This window comes from Balearica regulorum, chromosome 3 (assembly GCF_011004875.1).
Source record: "Balearica regulorum gibbericeps isolate bBalReg1 chromosome 3, bBalReg1.pri, whole genome shotgun sequence".
NCBI classification, from domain to species: domain Eukaryota; kingdom Metazoa; phylum Chordata; class Aves; order Gruiformes; family Gruidae; genus Balearica; species Balearica regulorum.
Genome location: NC_046186.1, coordinates 27,424,623 through 27,443,184, shown reverse-complemented (window position 1 = coordinate 27,443,184; position 18,562 = coordinate 27,424,623). Strand labels below are relative to the sequence as shown.

At 39.9% G+C, this 18,562-nt stretch overlaps 2 long non-coding RNA genes across 2 annotated transcripts in view; both read right to left on the bottom strand.

Moving 5' to 3' along the window:
• Window positions 1-18,562, bottom strand: part of LOC142600928 (uncharacterized) — a 637,768-nt gene that overhangs the window by 270,516 nt on the left and 348,690 nt on the right. The gene's annotated exons all lie outside the window — the stretch shown is intronic.
• On the bottom strand, window positions 7,796-12,031 carry LOC142601254 (uncharacterized). The gene is made up of 3 exons (XR_012834857.1): window positions 11,919-12,031; window positions 8,605-8,685; window positions 7,796-7,954 (listed from the first exon to the last, which is right to left on the bottom strand). It is a non-coding gene; the product is annotated as an uncharacterized LOC142601254 (long non-coding RNA).

The window sequence follows — 18,562 nt, the reverse complement described above, 5'->3', positions numbered from 1 at the left end:
AGAAGGCTGAGGTACTCAGCGACTTCTTTGCCTCAGTCTTCACTGGGAAATGCTTGAGCCACACTGCCCAGGTCACAGAAGGCAGGGACTGGGAGAATGCAGAACCACCCACTGCAGGAGAAGATCAGGTTCGAGACCATCTAAGGAACCTGAAGGTGCACAAGTCCATGGGACCTGATGAGATGCATCCGCGGGACTTGAGGGAACTGGCGGATGAAGTGGCCAGGCCACTCTCCATCATGTTTGAGAAGTCCTGGCAGTCCAGCGAACTTCCCACCAACTGGAAGAGGGGGAACATAACCCCCATTTTTAAGAAAGGGAAAAAGGAAGACCCAGGGAACTACAGGCTGGTCAGTCTCACCTCCGTGCCTGGCAAGATCATGGAGCAGATTCTCCAGGAGATCATGCTCAGGCACATGGAAAATAAGGAGGTGATTGGTGACAGCCAACATGGCTTTACTAAGGGCAAATCGTGCCTGACAAACTTGGTGGCCTTCTATGATGGGGTTACAGCATCGGTGGATAAGGGAAGATGAACTGAAGTCATCTACCTGGACTTGTGCAAGGCATTTGACACTGTCCCACATGACATCCTTGTCTCTAAATTGGAGACATGGATTCGATGGATGGACCACTCGGTGGATAAGGAATTGGCTGGATGGTTGCACTCAAAGAGTTGTGGTCAACGTCTCAATGTCCAAGTGGAGAACAGTGATGAGTGGTGTTCCTCAGGGGTCGGTACTAGGACCGGCGCTAACATCTTTGTCGGCAACATGGACAGTGGGATCGAGTGCACCCTCAGCAAGTTTGTCGATGACACCAAGCTGTGTGGTGTGGTTGACACACTGGAGGGAAGGGATGCCATCCAGAGGGACCTTGACAGGCTGGAGAGGTGGGCCCGTGCGAACTGCATGAAGTTCAACAAGGCCAAGTGCAAGGTCCTGCACGTGTGTCGGTGCAATCCCAAGCACGATTATAGGCTGGGTGGAGAATGGATTGAAAGCAGCCCTGAGGAGAAGGACTTCGGGGTATTGATTGATGAGAAGCTCAACATGAGCCAGCAGTGTGCGCCTGCAGGCCAGAAAGCCAACCATGTCCTGGGCTGCATCAAAAGAGGCAGGTTGAGGGAGGTGATCCTGCCCCTCTACTCCACTCTTGTGAGACCCCACCTGGAGTACTGCATCCAGCACTGGGGGCCCCAGTACAGGAGAGACATGGAGCTGTTGGAGAGAGTCCAGAGGAGGGCCACGAAGCTGATCAGAGGGCTGGAGCACCTCTCCTATGAGGACAGGCTGAGAGAGATGGGATTGTTCAGCTTGGAGAAAAGAAGGCTCCGGGGAGATCTAATTGCAGCTTACCAGTACCTGAAGGGAGCCTACAGGAAAGATGGTGAGGGACTGTTTATCAGGGAGTGTAGTGACAGGACAAGAGGTAATGGGTTTAAGCTGAAGGAGGGTCAATTTAGATTAGATGTTAGGAAGAAATTCTTTACTGTGAGGGTGGTGAGGTACTGGAACAGGTTGCCCAGAGAGGTTGTGGATGCCCCCTCCCTGGAAGTGTTCAAGGCCAGGTTGGATGAGGCTTTGAGCAACGTGATCTAGTGGAGGGTGTCCCTGCCCATGGCAGGGGGGTTGGAACTAGATGATCTTTAAGGTCCCTTCCAACCCAAACCATTCTATGATTCTACGTTTCTATGACTTTCTCCAGTCTGAAACACTAATGTTCTTGTTCTCTGAAATTTCTACATGTTGTGAAAAAGAAACATAACGTGCAGAGCTGATGGCTCACTGGAACTGAGAGGAATTTTCTCTCACTGGTGACATATTGGGATGATTCATTACATTGCAGAACTCTTTACAGAGGTGTACATGCTAATGCAAGATGCAGGGCAGTAGAGAACTGAAATAAATGCCGAAACATATTGCAGTTGTGTTGATCTGTATTTCCCTGATTACATTGATCTATGAGTAAATAAGCTAGAGAGAAGTACAGGTGGTTTTACTAATAATCTTTACTGTATAAGTCTATTAGGATATTTATTGAGTGGGTTTGGGGTTTATGCACACTCAGTGCCATCTACAATTTTTCACTTTGGAAGCATATCTCCAAAATCTTGGTGAACTTGCTGGATCAGTATAGTCATTGCTACCATTCCTCCATTTATTTTCAGACCAAAAAAAAAAAGGTAGATGTAACTATAGACATCATCTCAAAGGTCATGAGAAAGAGGAGAACTATCTTAAAATAGCTTGGAGCGAGAACACTATGCATTCAATTAAAATACTGGTGAGGTGATATCCCCAGATGGGTTTAGTTCTTGTTTTGATTTCTAGCTATACATATTTGTTCCATCTCCTGCACAACAAATGGTAGACTCAGAATGTCCTGAGGGACCAAAGGCCCTTAAGGAAGAACATAGATGCCCTGAGAAACATTTTTGTCTTAATTTTCTTCTGAACTTCCCAGCCTCTAACCTAACCCTATTTACACTGGTGAGCTGTATATTCAATATATCTACATTAGGGATCCTATCACGCTTATCCCCTTGATATATATACACCTCAAGTGCGACCCCACCACCACCACCAAGGTCTCCAACCTCGGTCTGCTGCACTAGCACACATCAGATCATTTCCGTGTTGAACTGATCAAAAATCACCACCTTCCGTACTAAGGCCTGTTTGAACAGTTGTCTGACCAGTATCATCTTCTTTCTCAGCACATCTCTCCTCATGCTAGCTGTTACGATGCCAGCCTTGCAGGCAATCTTGTTTGACTGCCTGATTTTCATATTAATAACTCTATATCTTTTCCAATCACTGTTCTCTGTGACCTGATCCACAAATCCACCTCCCATTTCCTTCACATTGCTCTTCAAGCTAAGCTTTGTAGACAGAAAAGGTAAGGCAAAACCGGTGGGTTTTGGGCAGTACAAAGTTCAAGAGAGCATAAAGTTGAGGAACTGCAACATCTTATTATACACAGAGTGGCAATGCAGATGCCCATTTTGCTGCAGTACCATCTGTTCTTTTAGATCAGTGTGTCATAAAATACCTCAGAATATTTCTGAAAACCTCTTTCTGTATTTGTGTTACTTTAAGAGATTTGGTAAAGGTTCTAAATCACAATAATTCTCCTTTTACTGATTTTACCATTCCTAGAATCACCATTTACTCTGCCATCTTTCATTTTCCTCTTCACATTGTTGTAAAATAGTTTTAGATATCTGTTTGTTAGCATATGTTCTCATTATTTGCATACCTGCATGTCTTTCAATGTGATGTTTATTGTTCTTGTGCTTTATTTGCATGAATAAATAAAATGTCTCCTGTTGGGATACAGATTGGCCTTTGAAAAGCATGTTAGCCTTTTTTTTCCTCAAACTTTATTTCAATCTATGTGCTGTTGAGTGCAATGCATTGGTTTATGTACTCAGAATATCACTGGAAAGGCCAGAACACAACATCATGGTCCCAAGCTTTACATTTTGCTTTCAGCTTCTGAATTCCCAGGAAGACACGTGAAAGTCAGATGGAAAAAGCGAAGTGTCTCTGGATGATGATTCTGTGCTTGGCTGGTTTGTGGCTTCTCCCAGGCAGCGTATGCAGCATAGGGTGTTCAAGGGTACAACAAGACTTCTCCCTGAAGTAGCACATGGTTCAGGGCTCCCCTGTCCTCCTGGAGACAAGTTTTGCTCTTATTTTGGGTTTATTGAGCACAGGCATTCGGTCCACATGTATCAGTTCCAATTCATGTTGTCAAAAGGAAGCGGTGTGTTTACATGAGAACAGTAGTGCTTGGACTGTATTTTGTTACCACCATGTATCACTTTGCTTTGAGATGCCATGCCTAAGACTCAAAGCTTCAGTCTTTAGGCTAGATCTGCAGCTGGTGAGTTTTGGAGCAGCTTTATTATATTTGACTGATATCACCTGGAGATTTGACACACTCATCTCACTGCAGCGGTGAAAAATAAAGCTTTTCCATGTCACGGCACACTATGCCCGTGCTGTGCGCACAGAAAGGAAACCTGGATCTGGAATTTATCCAACAGCCAGCGTATATCCCAATGACAAATAATAGAAAGATGCAAAAAGCCCAGATTTTATTCCCATGGGTTGTACTGGCCATTGAAACGTCTTTAATTTCTATGATTTCTAAACTTACCTTACTCTTGTTGTTTAATAAAAAGCTATATATGTTATATGTTAACATTTTTACTAGGTGATGGAAATCTGATTAAAATCCCAGTATAAATTCTTTTCCCACTTTGGCTCCCATGAACTTTTCTGGTTTACTGGTGTTGAAACAGATTTTGAGAAGGTAGAATCCCTCCTCTTATGATTTTTTACCTGATACTTAGAATTTTTCTCACTTCTCAGAGCTCAGATACCTACAGAAAGACATGATTAATAATAAATTACAATGCATGAAAATGCATAAAGATATGATCCTCTATTGTCCTTTTGGCTACCACATTTGTGCTGTGACTGCTGTACTCGCATTTTAAACGTCTTTATAAAGGTCCAAAGAACAGGTAAAAGTATGAGAACAGCAGAGTCTGCTGGCTTTGCTGGATGGTCCTTGGGGCCTTTGCCCAAGGAGGATCTCAGAAAGTGAGAGAAATCTACTCAAGATTTGAATGAAAGTGCCTTATGGAGAACAAGACATTACAGACTGGGTTTTTTATAATTTCTTTCTTAAGAATCGGAAAACAAGATTGTATGAGACTAAGTCAATAAAGTGACCACTATAATTTATATAATTCAAAAAGGATTCACAGCAAGATCTTTTTCAGCCACTTCTTCTAGTACTATCACAGTAATAGTTATCAGAAAAGACTGCTCTGAGAGAACTTATGACAATCATAATGATAATAAGTCTTCCAAGAAAGCTCTAGCTGAATACAACATAATATGGTACTTAGTGCCATACTGCAGTTGGAGTCAGGAGTCACTTGTAAAACACAGAAGTTATTACAGCATTTAAAATTATCCTTGAATGGTTTGGAAATGTAATGGCTAAAATTCTCAGATACCTAGGCAAATTAGGGACTTTCACCACATTTTCAAAAGTAGCTTTGATACCAGGAGTCAGAAATCTCAAATTGAGCTAGGAAACCAAATGCTATTTAACTACTACAAAAAACATCTTCATCCAAATGTAAATTCAGAAAAATGTTAACTTATGCATCACTGAATCCTCAAGTTGCCTGAAGTCTAATTTCTTCCAGTGAAGTTCCCTAAAAGTGCTTAAGCACCTTCCCTTGAGAGCTCTAGGACTGGCTACACTTGCTTAGTAGCTAGACACCTTACGCTTACAGCAAAGCCCAGGCAATTCCTACCTGTTTCCTTGACTGGTTCAACGGGCTGGCGTGCAAGAATAACCTGACTTAACTGTTGGGTGCCAAAGTCCCACCCTTTGCCGGTCTCCCGACTTCTCCCTTTCAGAGTTTGTTTGGCCCTCTCTGTGCTGAGTCATCTCAGCACGCAAATCCAACAGAAAATGGATGTGAAAAAAGCCAGTTGTTTTCTCAGCGTGCTGACTGGGCTCAACCCAATGCTGGCCAAATGCTCACATCAGTGTAGTAGAAAGAGTGGGACCAAAGGGTGGGCAGGACCATCAGCTGGCTCAGACTGCTGTGGCAACCCAACATCTGAGCATGCCTGATTAGACCACGTGAAAAACACGGGAATGAAGATGTTTTCTCCATCCCAGTGGCTGTGAAGGTTCAATTTCCAGTCACTTAAACTGTGGAAGACTTGCACTTTTATTTTTTCACCTGTCCCTATTTGCTCATGAGCAGTTTAAGTCAGGCTCGTTTGGAGGCCACATCACCTGACTGTGTTACATGAGCTGCTGCACATCCAGAACTGCCTCTGTGGTAGCAGGTGACTCAAGAACTGAAGCAGATACTACCAGATCTTCCTGGGACCTAGCTGAGCATCCAGCCCAGCCTACTCCATCCTATGGGAGTCTGGGCAGCTGCTGTCATCTTCCGCCCATGGACTATTCCTGCAGCTCCTCCTCATCCTCTCTGCTTTCCCAGGTACTTGGCATACAACCTGTCATTCTCAGCCATATATGCCTTAACTAGGGATTACAAGGTGGCTTTTGGTTCTGAAGGATATTTTGGGATAAAATGGCCTTAATATTGTCTGACAGAATTGTTGTTCTTTCAGTAGCATACTTACATCTTTGTGTAGGAGAGAAAATATGCTTATGATTATGAGGGTCATTACCTTCACGGCTGAAGAACTCACGCGGGAGATGTGGGCTGTAATCCCCTCAAGCTGTTCTGGACCCCAAGTTACCACATCTTGGTTTCCAACACTCGGCTTTTTCGGTAAAAGGGAATGCTAACATGATCACCTTTTGCCACCAATACTGCATTTTGTGCCCAAGACTGCAAAAATATTAGTTCACAAAGGAATTCGTGGCATGAAATCCAGCTACATGGGGCCTTCTTCTCTGGCAAATCTTCCAAAACTGCTTTAGCAGCATCTGCTCATTAGCTTAGTGAGTTCTCCATTCAGCTTCTGGACCCCAGAGACAGCAACTTCACTCTTGCTGAGCACTCTCGGGGATAGTGAGATATGTAAACCTTCGGGGTCGTGGCGCTCACCTTTTCGATGACTGTACCCTATACAGACCGGGGTCCTGGCTGGAAAGGGGACTTGCACTTTTAAGTCTCTTAGAAGCTTTTGAAAGTATCATTGCTTGCTGTATTAGCTGAAAAAATGTTTCATACAGAATGTGATACTCCCTGATTGCTTCAGGATATGTAATCTGGACTCTGAACCCTGTGGTCACTGTGAAGCCTCCCATTCACAGACATGTTAAAGAGATGTAGACCAAGAAAGCTTACTGAATTTCTCTGGTGAATGTAATGTGAGACCCTCACATAGTAGCTGATCTAATTTTCATCAGACCCAGCTCACTATTTTGGGGGATCTCACTGCAGAAAAGAAAGGAATTGCTTATAAAATTGCATTTCAGCAAACAGCTTAAAAGTACAGTAGCTTTGCCTCCTTGTCTTGCATTATTAGCTTTAGTTCTGTTCTACGATTGCCAGTTAAAATTGTGTGTTTCGTGTGACTGAAAGATTTTTTGGTTTTGTGACTGCAGAGCTTGAAAATTTGTCTATAACTTAAAATGTTTAAGATCGTGCGCAACAGATATGCAAATGCTCACAAAAACTCTGGCCATTTTCTTCTTCTATACATTTGAAATATATCTCATGAAGCAGGATGGCGATTTTAGTCACTCTAACTATGTCTACTCTAACTTAAACAAAGACAGGACATGGGTTCGTCTTGTTTCTGTGTCCATCCTGTGGTCCATCTCCAAACTGCTGGTTAATAATTGCTAATACTCTGTCTGGACATAGTTTTGGCTCATGCTAGTTAGCACTCTCTCATACCTAGGCTCAGTTCAGAGATGATATGGGCTAGGGGACCATTCCCAACAGGCAGCATGGGTGAGGCCATCTTGCATAGGGGAACTGGAGTGGACTTAATTCTGTGGACATGGACCACACCAAACCATTTGTCCTTTGAGCCATAAGATGTGCCCTGGGTCATTTTATTCATTAGTATGGATGTAGTTTCTACTGACAGAAGGAGATAGACTCACCTCCAGGATGAAAAAGAGCAGTCAGCAAGGATAGGATCTTTGTTTCAGCCAAAGAAGACTGATCTGTCCAGACTTCTCAAATGCCAGAGTATAGAAAGACTACTCAAGTGAACATGGCCATTTGACAATAGGCCATTTCATTTTTTTTCCCTCCAGATTGTTCTTCCACTTGATTTCACTGTGATGTTTTAAATGAAGAGAGCTGGGAGAGGTGCCACTGTCAGGTGAAAAAGTTTGTGGTGGTGAACAAAGGAGCAATGACCCAGGACTGTCCACACTTCCTGCAGAGACCAGGGAAGACTGATGACAAAGTCAATAGCTGTAAAGGAGAGGGAAAAAATAAACCAAATTAGGCAGCTCGTCCCTCGTTTAGAGGTGAATGACATTTTCTAATTGAATCCTACTGATTTCTGAATTAAAAGAGAAAAAAAATTCACTTAGAAGATTAGTTATTCAGACTGCTTAACATCATTTTGCTTTTTCATTTTGAGTTGCACATGTCATATTGGATCAAATTCATATTATATTTGATGTCAGAGGGTTTTTAAAATTTCTCTTTAATATGAGTTGGCTCATTAAATTGGCTTTGAAGGTTTTTATATTCTTCCTAGGATATACAGCTTTGTTTATTAAGCTTAAGTCTAATAAACTGTTTAACAGTAGCCATATAATTGATTGCAATAAGCTTGTGATATTGAATTTCACAAGTTAATGTTAAAAATATTTCTTTAATCTATCTTTTCCATTTTTACTCTCCTTGAAATTATTTCTCTTTATTGTATCATAAAAAAATATTTCAAATACATAATTTCCCTTAATTATATTGCTTATTTGATATTCTTTTTTCTAGTGTAGCAGAAATGATGCAATCTTTCATATGATTTAGAAACAAAACCACTCAATGTCCAAAAGAGACATGAAGGTAAAATTAAGGGAAAACCAGAATCAAACACTGAGACATCTGCTTACCAGAAAAATCTTCTTTAACTGAAAAAGGGAAAGATTAGAAGTCCTTTGTGTTCCACATCACAGTCAGAAAATACCAGGTTTCTGAAAAAAAAAAGCCTAATTCCTCTGAATAGAATACCATAGTCTGGATGTCTTTGTAGATGCTAAAGGAAGATTTTAAACATTTTTTCATTAGCCTGGCACTGGATTTGAAACTTAACAATACATTCCTTGAATCAACGTTTGCTGAAGATGGTAATAATGCCATTGGAGTGCATTTTCTGCTAATACAGCTACTTAAGTTTGCACAGCTGGGAGACTTCTATATTTTCCTGCAGCCTTTTCTTCCCCCTCTCCCATTCTGATTTGTTATTGTTTGAAATTCTGAGAATGTTTTACACACATTTCCAGTGTACAACATTTGGACACTGATAAACGAATGACAAGTATGATATAAAGCCTCATGGAAGACCCTGTAGGGTCTGCCCAGGGAGAAGCACACATCTGTCTCCAGCTGTGCAGCTATTTAGGAGTGAAATGACTGGTTTGGGCAGAGATGGTAATTATTTTTATTGTTGATGTGAAGATCAAAGGTTATTCTCAGGAAGTAAGGACAAGGACTGTGGTATTTAGCAGGAAAGATTTATACAGGACATAATTTAGTACATGGTTTGCACATTAACCTGGTGCTAATGCATGTAGATGACAGAGAAAATGTAAACAGTCCTGATGTAAGATAAATTATAATTGGTGAAAAGCAAATTAATCTACTGGTCATGAATCTCCCACAAGTTAGCAGAATCTTGAGCAGCTGTTACATTCCACAATCACACTTTGAAAAGAGGCTGCTTGATCTGAGGATTTCTTGCTACAGTGCAAATAACTTGTTCCTCCTGTCCCAGTGTGGCTTTTTTCTTTCTTTCTTTTCTTTCTTTCTTTTCTTTCTTTCTTTCTTTCTTTCTTTCTTTCTTTCTTTCTTTCTTTCTTTCTTTCTTTCTTTCTTTCTTTCTTTATTTCTTTCTTTCTTTCTTTCTTTCTCTCTTTCTTTCTCTCTTTCTCTCTTTCTTTCTCTCTTTCTCTCTTTCTCTCTTTCTTTCTTTCTCTCTTTCTCTCTTTCTCTCTTTCTTTCTCTCTCTCTTTCTCTCTTTCTCTCTTTCTTTCTTTCTTTCTTTCTTTCTTTCTTTCTTTCTTTCTCTCTTTCTCTCTTTCTCTCTTTCTCTCTTTCTCTCTTTCTCTCTCTCTTTCTTTCTCTCTTTCTCTCTTTCTCTCTTTCTCTTTCTCTCTCTCTTTCTTTCTCTCTTTCTCTCTTTCCCTCTTTCTCTCTCTCTCTCTCTTTCTTTCTTTCTTTCTTTCTTTCTTTCTTTCTCTCTTTCTCTCTTTCTCTCTTTCTTTCTCTCTTTCTTTTTTCTTTCTTTTTTTTTAAATAATGAAAACCATGCTTTTAACAACAGCATTCAGTCCCAGACTAATATAACTTGCAGATTTGTTCCCATAACAATGAATCCTTTGGGTTTATGATTTTCAAGGTGCAAACTAAGAATATCCCCTCAAAACCACAGAGGTAGTGGTTTATAAATGACTTTTCATAACTGAGTGTACCATGACCTCATGGTCAGTAGATGAGATGTAATGTTTGCTTCTCCACAGTTTCCTGATACCAGGCCAGAAATCCATGAAATAACTTTCTCATGTTTCTCATTCCTAAATTTGACTTATATATGCAAATAGTTTTTCTCTGTTAAGAGTTACTCAGTATAAAACACAAATCCACAAATTGTGTGAGCAAAGAGAAAAAAGCTGAAGAAATTATGTGGACGAAAACATTGGGATCCCTTAGAGCAAACCAAGATTTAACTTAGATTTATGCACTAAGTATTGTGACATGAAACATTTTTCAATAATATTGACATGTGCATAAAAGTTTTCTGTTCAAAAACTATGGATTTCACTATCCATAGGATCCTTTTACTAAATCAGATTCTGCTCAGATTTGTACTGTTTTAAATAAGGAAAAATTCCATGAGCTAAAATGAGCTATAATGATGTGAAACCAAAATAAATGAGCTTTGAATAAGCATTAAATGCTCATCACAGATTCCTATGACAAACAATAGGCTGTTTGGAAGAGGTTTGGCCAAAAAAGCGAAGGCAGCAAAACAATTTAATAATTGTAACTCATTCACGAATATTCATGGAAACATACTTTGCCACATATATTAAAATTCAAGCATTTATCTCTTGAGTAATTGCTAGGCTACTGAGGAACAATGAAGAGAATGAAGTTCTACACTTTTTCCCTTCTTCATCTGTCTTTGTTTCCATTTCCATATATGCAAGAAAGCACATCCAAGGCATCAAAATACATGTTCTTCTCAGATGGCTTTGCTATGATCCAGGCATCAGATGTCCAAGGAAAGCAGGTAGCGGTGGATTGCACAGAGAATTCCTAAGCAGGCTTTGACATGATAGAGAAGTTTTCACCATAAGCAGATTTGGTTTTCTAATTTTGTATAGTCCCCAGTAAATCTCTCTGCATAGACTAATCTGCTATTACAGCAAGTGCAGCCAAAACCAGAAATTCTCCAGCTAATTCCGGCTCCAAGCCAAACCTCACTGTTTCCCCACTGTACCGCCCTCCCACAGAAAAAAATCTTACTGGATTCCCTTAAAATAGCAAATGAACTTTGAATTCATTGAGGGAAAATCAGCTCCAACCAATGAAAGACAGGGTACCAAGTCTTCCTGTGGGTTATTCTTAATTTAATATGTAAACCCCTAACATACCATATATTTTAGCATCTTTCAAGAGTGTAGATAAATGTAGCATTTCTCTGTAGTTAAACCAGTAGAGTGGTGTGGACCAATGGGTCATAGAATCATAGAATCATAGAATTGTTTGGGTTGGAAGGGACCTTAAAGATCACCTAGTTCCAACACCCTGCTGCAGGCAGGGACACCCTCCCCCAGACCACGTTGCCCAAAGCCCCATCCAACCTGGCCTTGAACACTGCCAGGGAGGGGACATCCACAGCTTCTCTGGGCAACCTGTTCCAGTGCCTCACCACCCTGACAGTAAAGGATTTCTTTCTGACATCTAATCTAAATCGACCCTCCTTCAGCTTAAACCTATTACCCCTTGTCCTGTCACTACACTCCCTGATAAACAGTCCCTCAATGTAAAGTCCACAATGTAAAGTAAGCAGCAGTATGGCTTGGAAGAGCAGACTCCACCATTGCTCTATTTCAGGTAGAGTAAGCAGAGACCAGCAGGTACAGTAAGGCTCAAAGTGATGAGATTACTGGTCATTACAGGACTGAGATAATTAAAAGCTAACCTGCCTGGAGCTTCAGCTACTGAAACTGTAGCTTCCTTATTTACCTGGGTGATAAAGAGCTTCTACGTTGAAAGTTTTGGGTGCCAGCGGTCCTTAGTGTCAAGTTGCTAAGAAGGGAACATGGTGAAATCAATAGCAGTAGTTTGTGGGCATGCAGGGATCATTTCTATCGAGCAAAGCTAGGTCACATCGGGTGGAGTAACTGCTGTAGTGTCACTGGGAGGGAAATGGCTTTATGTGCTTTCTGGCTTTGCTGACAGCAGTTGTGATACCATGCCAAAACTAGTATGAAGGTAATAAACATTGGGAAAGGGTTATCTGTACTCCCACTGACTAGTAGATAATAGAAAAATGTTTTGTCTACATAACTATCAATGATTCATTTTTTAAAACCCTCTAATATATCTTGTATTGCCTGCAACTGTAACACTTCAGTGTAGAAAGTTTAAAATGAAGCTCAAATCTTTCCTGTTCTCTTTTTCATTTCGGAATGTTCAGAATGAAAAAATGTCTTTTTTATTTCAGAATGTTCTAATGCATTTTTTTAATGTATTTGCTGCATTTTACACTTATTACCTGGTTAACACTATTTATTTTTTTTTTAATTTCCCCTGAATAAGACTAAAGAAAAATTGTTTTGTACCAATGTCTATTCCACAGAGATTTTTTTTCTAGGGAAAGAAAAAAGAAACTCCACACTTCTCTCCTTCAAATGTTCCATAATGACAAAAAGACAAAACCTTCAAAAAACATTTTGGAAAAAAATATCTAATCTTTAGCTTTCAAAAGATCATACAATGGACACTTTTTATACAAGTGCATGTTGAATAAATGTAAGTACAGTTAACCTCTTGAGTACAAGATGGACATTTGTCATGTATCTCGTGTTTTCCAGGATGAATCTATTCTTTATGATTTTACCTATGTTATATATCTTGTGGTAGAAGCTGATAAAAGTCCACAATGTTGTTAACTGCTCAATAAAGACTAATAACATTAGCTGGCCAGAGCTGGGGAAAGCAACTGAAATGGTCCATGCTACTGACTAAGCCAGATTTCACAATAACTTTCAGCAAATCTGTAGAACGTGAATAAACTCCTTAGAGGACAATTTGATCTTTAAAAAAAAAAAGACAGAAAAGACAGAGGCGATACAAGCATCCAACAGATTTCGAAAACCTTATTTTTTTCCTATTTTTTTCCTTGCAAACCTAGTAACTTCCTAGTGTCACAGACACATGGTTTCATAATGTCACTGGGGAAAGCATATTAAACACAGTGTTATTAAACGGAAAAATTTTGCAGCCACTGCATCATCACATTCAGTTCACTAAAAAAAAAAAAAGAAAAAAAAAAGGAAAAAAAAAGAAAAAAAAGAAAAAAAAAAAAAAAGCCTGTGTTTCCTCCAAGCCATGCAGCTCTCATACGTTTTTTTTCTTTGCAAAGACAATCGCTGAAGTTAATAAAGACTCCCTATTCAGCAGGAATGTTCACAGTCATTAGCCTTCAGGCAAAGTTCATCAAAGGAATAAAGACAATTACTTCAAAAATACCTGTGGCACTTAAAAGATACCTCAGTGGCACTTAACTCATCCACTTTCAAACTGTAAACTAGTTTTACAGGTTACTGCAGAATCTGACTGCAAAGCCACCGTGTGCGTTGTAGATCAACCATGGGTCTCAGTAGAAAATTCCATGTAACACCACATTCCTCACCATGTGAATCACGGCAAGTCGCAGCTGCTAGATTTGGGTGGATCACCTTGTTCAGTAGAAAGATCAACTGGCTGAAAGAAAGGAGGAAAAACAGAGTGATTTCCTGGCAGCAGATGTAAAAGTGACGTATGGAAATGTTTCTTCGTACCAATCATGGTTAGCTGGTGGAACTCATTGCTGCAAGAGCTCATTGAGACAGGCTCCGAGGGAGGCTGGACATCTACCAGGGTATTGCTAACCCCCAAGAATTAGACTAGTAAAGCCTAAATATACAGATGAGAATGCTAGGAGACATAAGACATCACACATTTCAGGAAATAAGCCAGCTTATTATTCTAATAGATGGCTTGCAGGAGAATCACTTGACGTACTACATATTTATTTCACCAGTAAGTGGCTGAGAAACAGTGATCAGAACAACCATGTTAGATGACTGACAGTGTAACAACTTGACAGCTGCTTACAATGTGTACGTTTTGGACCTTACTGAAAACTTCTGCAGCAGTTTATATCAAAAGTGAGTTTGTATTGTCATGTACATACCTCACCACTTTTGAGTCCTAACATTAGTTTTAATTCTGTGGTGTTTAGCTAGCAAATCATCTCAGCTTCCAGTTTCAGTGAACAATCAGAGTTTTACTGCTGACTCTCACAGAGCCTTTGGTGCTGGTGATAATCTGATTTTGTCTGTTCTGTGTGCCTGGAATAAGACCACTGAATGTTAGAAATGGTGGAATTAATTTGGTGGACTTATATCCTGCTTCACCTCGCATCAGTTAGATCCAGGAAAGTCAAAGGGACAAAAATATCTTAATTTAAACTGCAATGCAGTGAGAATAATTCATACAGAGGTATTGATCTGTGTGAGAGCAGAATCTGTCAAGAGGAATCCTTATAGTCACAGTGCACTACTGACGCCGCTTTCTGAAATCTACTGTTCCTCATAATGTTATTATTTTATTGCATCCATAGCTGTTTGGTACAGCAAGTAGATACAGCAAATTTCTATTGCATCTGGCCTGTAGATATTTGACGTGCATTACCGAACTATTACAATGAAGCAACAGTTAAATCATCAGTAGAAGTGAAATTTGAAATCTGAGAAGAGCCTAAGATGTAGCTTCAAGATACCACTTAGTCTTTGTGGCTACACTAAAATATAACACTAGGAGTCCTCTCCTGTCCTGATCTTGTAGTCTTGTCATTGGGAACCCTTCCTAGTGGGAAAAGGCAAAAGAAACAAGCTCTGCTCCAGAGCAGCGCCCTGCTTGCCTGCATCCTTGAGCAGAGCGGGGCTGATATAGAAACATAGTTAGAGTTCCTGTGTTTCATTTTTTGCTCCTTTCTCCCCATATTACAAATGCTCTTTAATTTCGCATTTTTAAAGAATTCTGTCTCCAAATGATCAGTCTGGGTCACAGGTTTAAGTTAATTTTCCAAAGATTTAAGAAAAAAAAAGCATTTTCAGCCCTCCCCCAGTATAGCACTTAAATCTTTCTTATAATACCTGAGCACGTGTAATGGGGGAAAACTTTTACATAATTGAAAACACAGGATCTAGCACTAGCAAGATTTTTAGGCAGTCTTATGCAAGTAAGCCTCTGCACAAGTTTATTGGCCATAACTTCAATGGCATTGAAGAGGGTCGTCTGGTGGTGCAGCCTGCCCCGTCGCACGAGTGTGGTACCAGCGGGGAGTCAGACAGTTTCCTTTTCTACCCCAACTCCCAGTCTCTGACTGTAGGACCCTCAGCTGTGTTAACAGATATCATCTTTGAGTAGATATCAATACTTATTTTCAATTTAATAATTTGCTTTTTATGCTTTTTTTTTTCTTCTTGTTTTGTACTTTTCAGAAAAGAGAACGCAAATAGTTGTTTTCACATTCTGGTTTTCACATGTTAGCTCAGTGACTGCTTGGCAAACACCTCTTTGCTAGAGGGAGAGCAGGAGAATAGCTAGACAGGGTTTACCATAAAAGTTTATGGAAACATTGCAAAATCTATGCATTTGGGCCAATCTTCAACTCGTGCTGTGCAGCGTGGTGGCATTATCTGGCCCAGCAAGAAACTTGCTTTAGAATAGCGCTTCCACTGAGGTGTGGAAATTCTGTATTTCCCACTACCAGGGAAACCGATTGCTGTGTCCCAGCCTGAGAGCACATTACAAACAATACCACACAGTCTGAACCAGGCAGCACAGTTTGGCTAAAACTGTAGAAGAAAAGAAAGCCTGACTGATGTGCTAACTAGACAGAAAGGGAAATTAGGTGCAAAAAATCCTTTGGAAATATTCCAAGAATAAATGAAGCACTATGAAACCTCTCAAATGTATCTATCCTGTAGCTAAGTGATTGTTTAATTTGGTTTGTACTGTATTTTGTATATTGCGACTCTTGTATTGCAAAAAATGCTAACACATAATATTAAAAAAGTATTACTGTAGACTTAGGGAATACTCTCAAAAGAGTTTATTTAGAGCATAAGAGTTACATATGTGTATAATTCAAAGTGCAAATACACATCCATTTTGGTGTAGCAGAAATCAAACTTTTCAAGACTAAAATATAGTTTCTCAAGTTGCAATTTTAGAATGATTTTCCATATATTATATGGAATCAGATTCATCTTAATTTTAAATTGGTTAGAGAGCCCTTCAGTATTAATCAACAGATTTTTCCAACTGATACATATCTTTTCTACCTTCCTTTCTTTGAGTCCTTGAATTTAATAATGTTGGGATTTCCTCCTCCAAAGATGGATCTGCTAAATAAATTTGAATGAACTCAAATACTTAAAAAATAATGAAACCCATGAAAAATATAGCCTGATAAAATCAGGAGTCTGAATCTATAATCCCCCAAACATGACAATTTGAAATTAAATCTGAATCAACGTGTTCTTCAGTTGTTATTCAGAAACGCTACCTCCTTTCTTTATAAACTGTTTCCCCAAGCCCATAACCTGAACATGAAGTTCATATAGGAAAATATTCTAGAATAAGGCTATTATTATACAAGCCCCATAACTCCCATGGAATTTCCCTTACGAAAGGGAACTCCAGACTGGCCAGTTGGCTTTCCCGTCATCTTTGCTGGTAGAGACATTCAGTGGGGTTATTATTGTGGGTAATGCCCCATATGCTTCCTGCATTAAGAAGGTGAGGGGAGATGAACACCTGCCATGACATAACTCATAATGAAATTCACTCCGCAAGGTAAAAAAGCCCTAAAAAATGAGTGGAAAATCTCTATTTCTGAATTTGAGAGTGGAGTTGTAGAGGGCACTTCCAGCCAAAAACCGATCAGGTTTTGAAACGAATGATGGGGACAGTCTGTATCTTGCATTTGCAAGATCACGGAAAAGGTTAGAAAAGAAAAAGAAGGGAGTTGACAGATTTTTAAAACAGGCTGGTGAGTTCTGGTTTTGGATGGCAGCACTGACAGGCGTCACCAGTTCCTTGGTGTTAAGCACCAGGCAAACACAAACTTTCAAGAGTAAAAGTGTGTTCCCACATGCCCCACCACATGGTTTGTAGAAATGGCAGAATGAACTGACACTTAATAATATAACTGTACTTAGAAGCAGATTTTATGATGCCAAGTACAGTATACATCTGCTAAAATATAACTATAAAAAAAAAAAAGCACAAATTACAGATCTCAATTCATTTCTAGGACGAACATGTGGGACGATCCTATTGCAGTAGCTGGGAGGTATGGCAGGAGAGGGCAGGGGTATCACTTTTCCCTAAGCATCTGCTGTAACTCCTGCTGCAGGCAGGTGCTGAGCTGGACAGACCTATGGTCTGAGCCCCCCATGGCTTTTCATATTTTCAAAAATGAGCAAACAAAAAGAACATGTGAATTGAGTACCCCTCTGTTTTAATTTTAGTTAGTTCATCCCACGCTTCAAACAGACCTACATGAATGATTTTCTTTTTTTAAAAAAACAAACTATACTTTTACCTCTAAACCTTTTCCAGGTTTGATTTGGCTTATTTCAAGGGGTGAAATTAAGCCAGTGTGAAAGTGCCCTAGGTGTGCAGAATAGAAATGCTGACAGGCTTTTAGCTATAGATGTGCTAGCAACCCAACTCAAATGTATTGTATTAAGCAGATGAAACAGAAAACAGAAAAATTAGCTCAAGCTCAGTGGTTACTTGTTGCAAATTTGTAAATGGGCTCTCTACTGTAGAGATACGTAAAATAATGCTCCTGTTAAAAGTTATGTGGAAAATAAAGGTTCTCAGCAAGCTAATTTTACTCTGTTAACAAAGCATGGTTTCAAGCTATTCTTGTTAACCATCCACCCACTTTCTTTTCCTTCACCACCTCAGATTTGCAGATAGGAGGTACAATTACAGTCCTTTGTTTCATCCTGAGATCTCTTTACAAAATAAAGTCTGCTTTTATCCTGTTGAAACCTATGTGCTTTCCTTCATTGTGTAAAGCTAAAGGAGCTGAGGTCTAACTTTAAAGTAATCCTTTGTGTTGCTTTTTTCCCCCCTTCCTGCCTCTTTGTTGTATGTATAGCCCAACTGTGTGCCTTCAATTGAACTTTTCCCCTGCCAAATCACACACTTAAAGCAGGAAAAAAGAGGCTGGGGTGAAATCCTGGCCCCACAAGCCTAATGGACTTTAACAGGGTTAGGTTTCCACTCTAGTGGCCACTGCTCTTTGAGTTGCTCCTTTTCGTCCTGCCAGAGATGTTTTTCCCCTCCTGGAACGAAAGTGCACCCGTGCAAATTTCTGGTGTAGATGGTCTGCTGCAGTGAACAGAGCACCACGAATTTGTGTGATTTAACACAGTGGCTTTGACACTGGCACTTGACACAGTAGTGCGGCCATGGTCTAATAATTTCAGTACCACACTTCTAACATATATGCAATTCCTAATACGACATCCAAGAGAGTGAAGTAAAGAAACC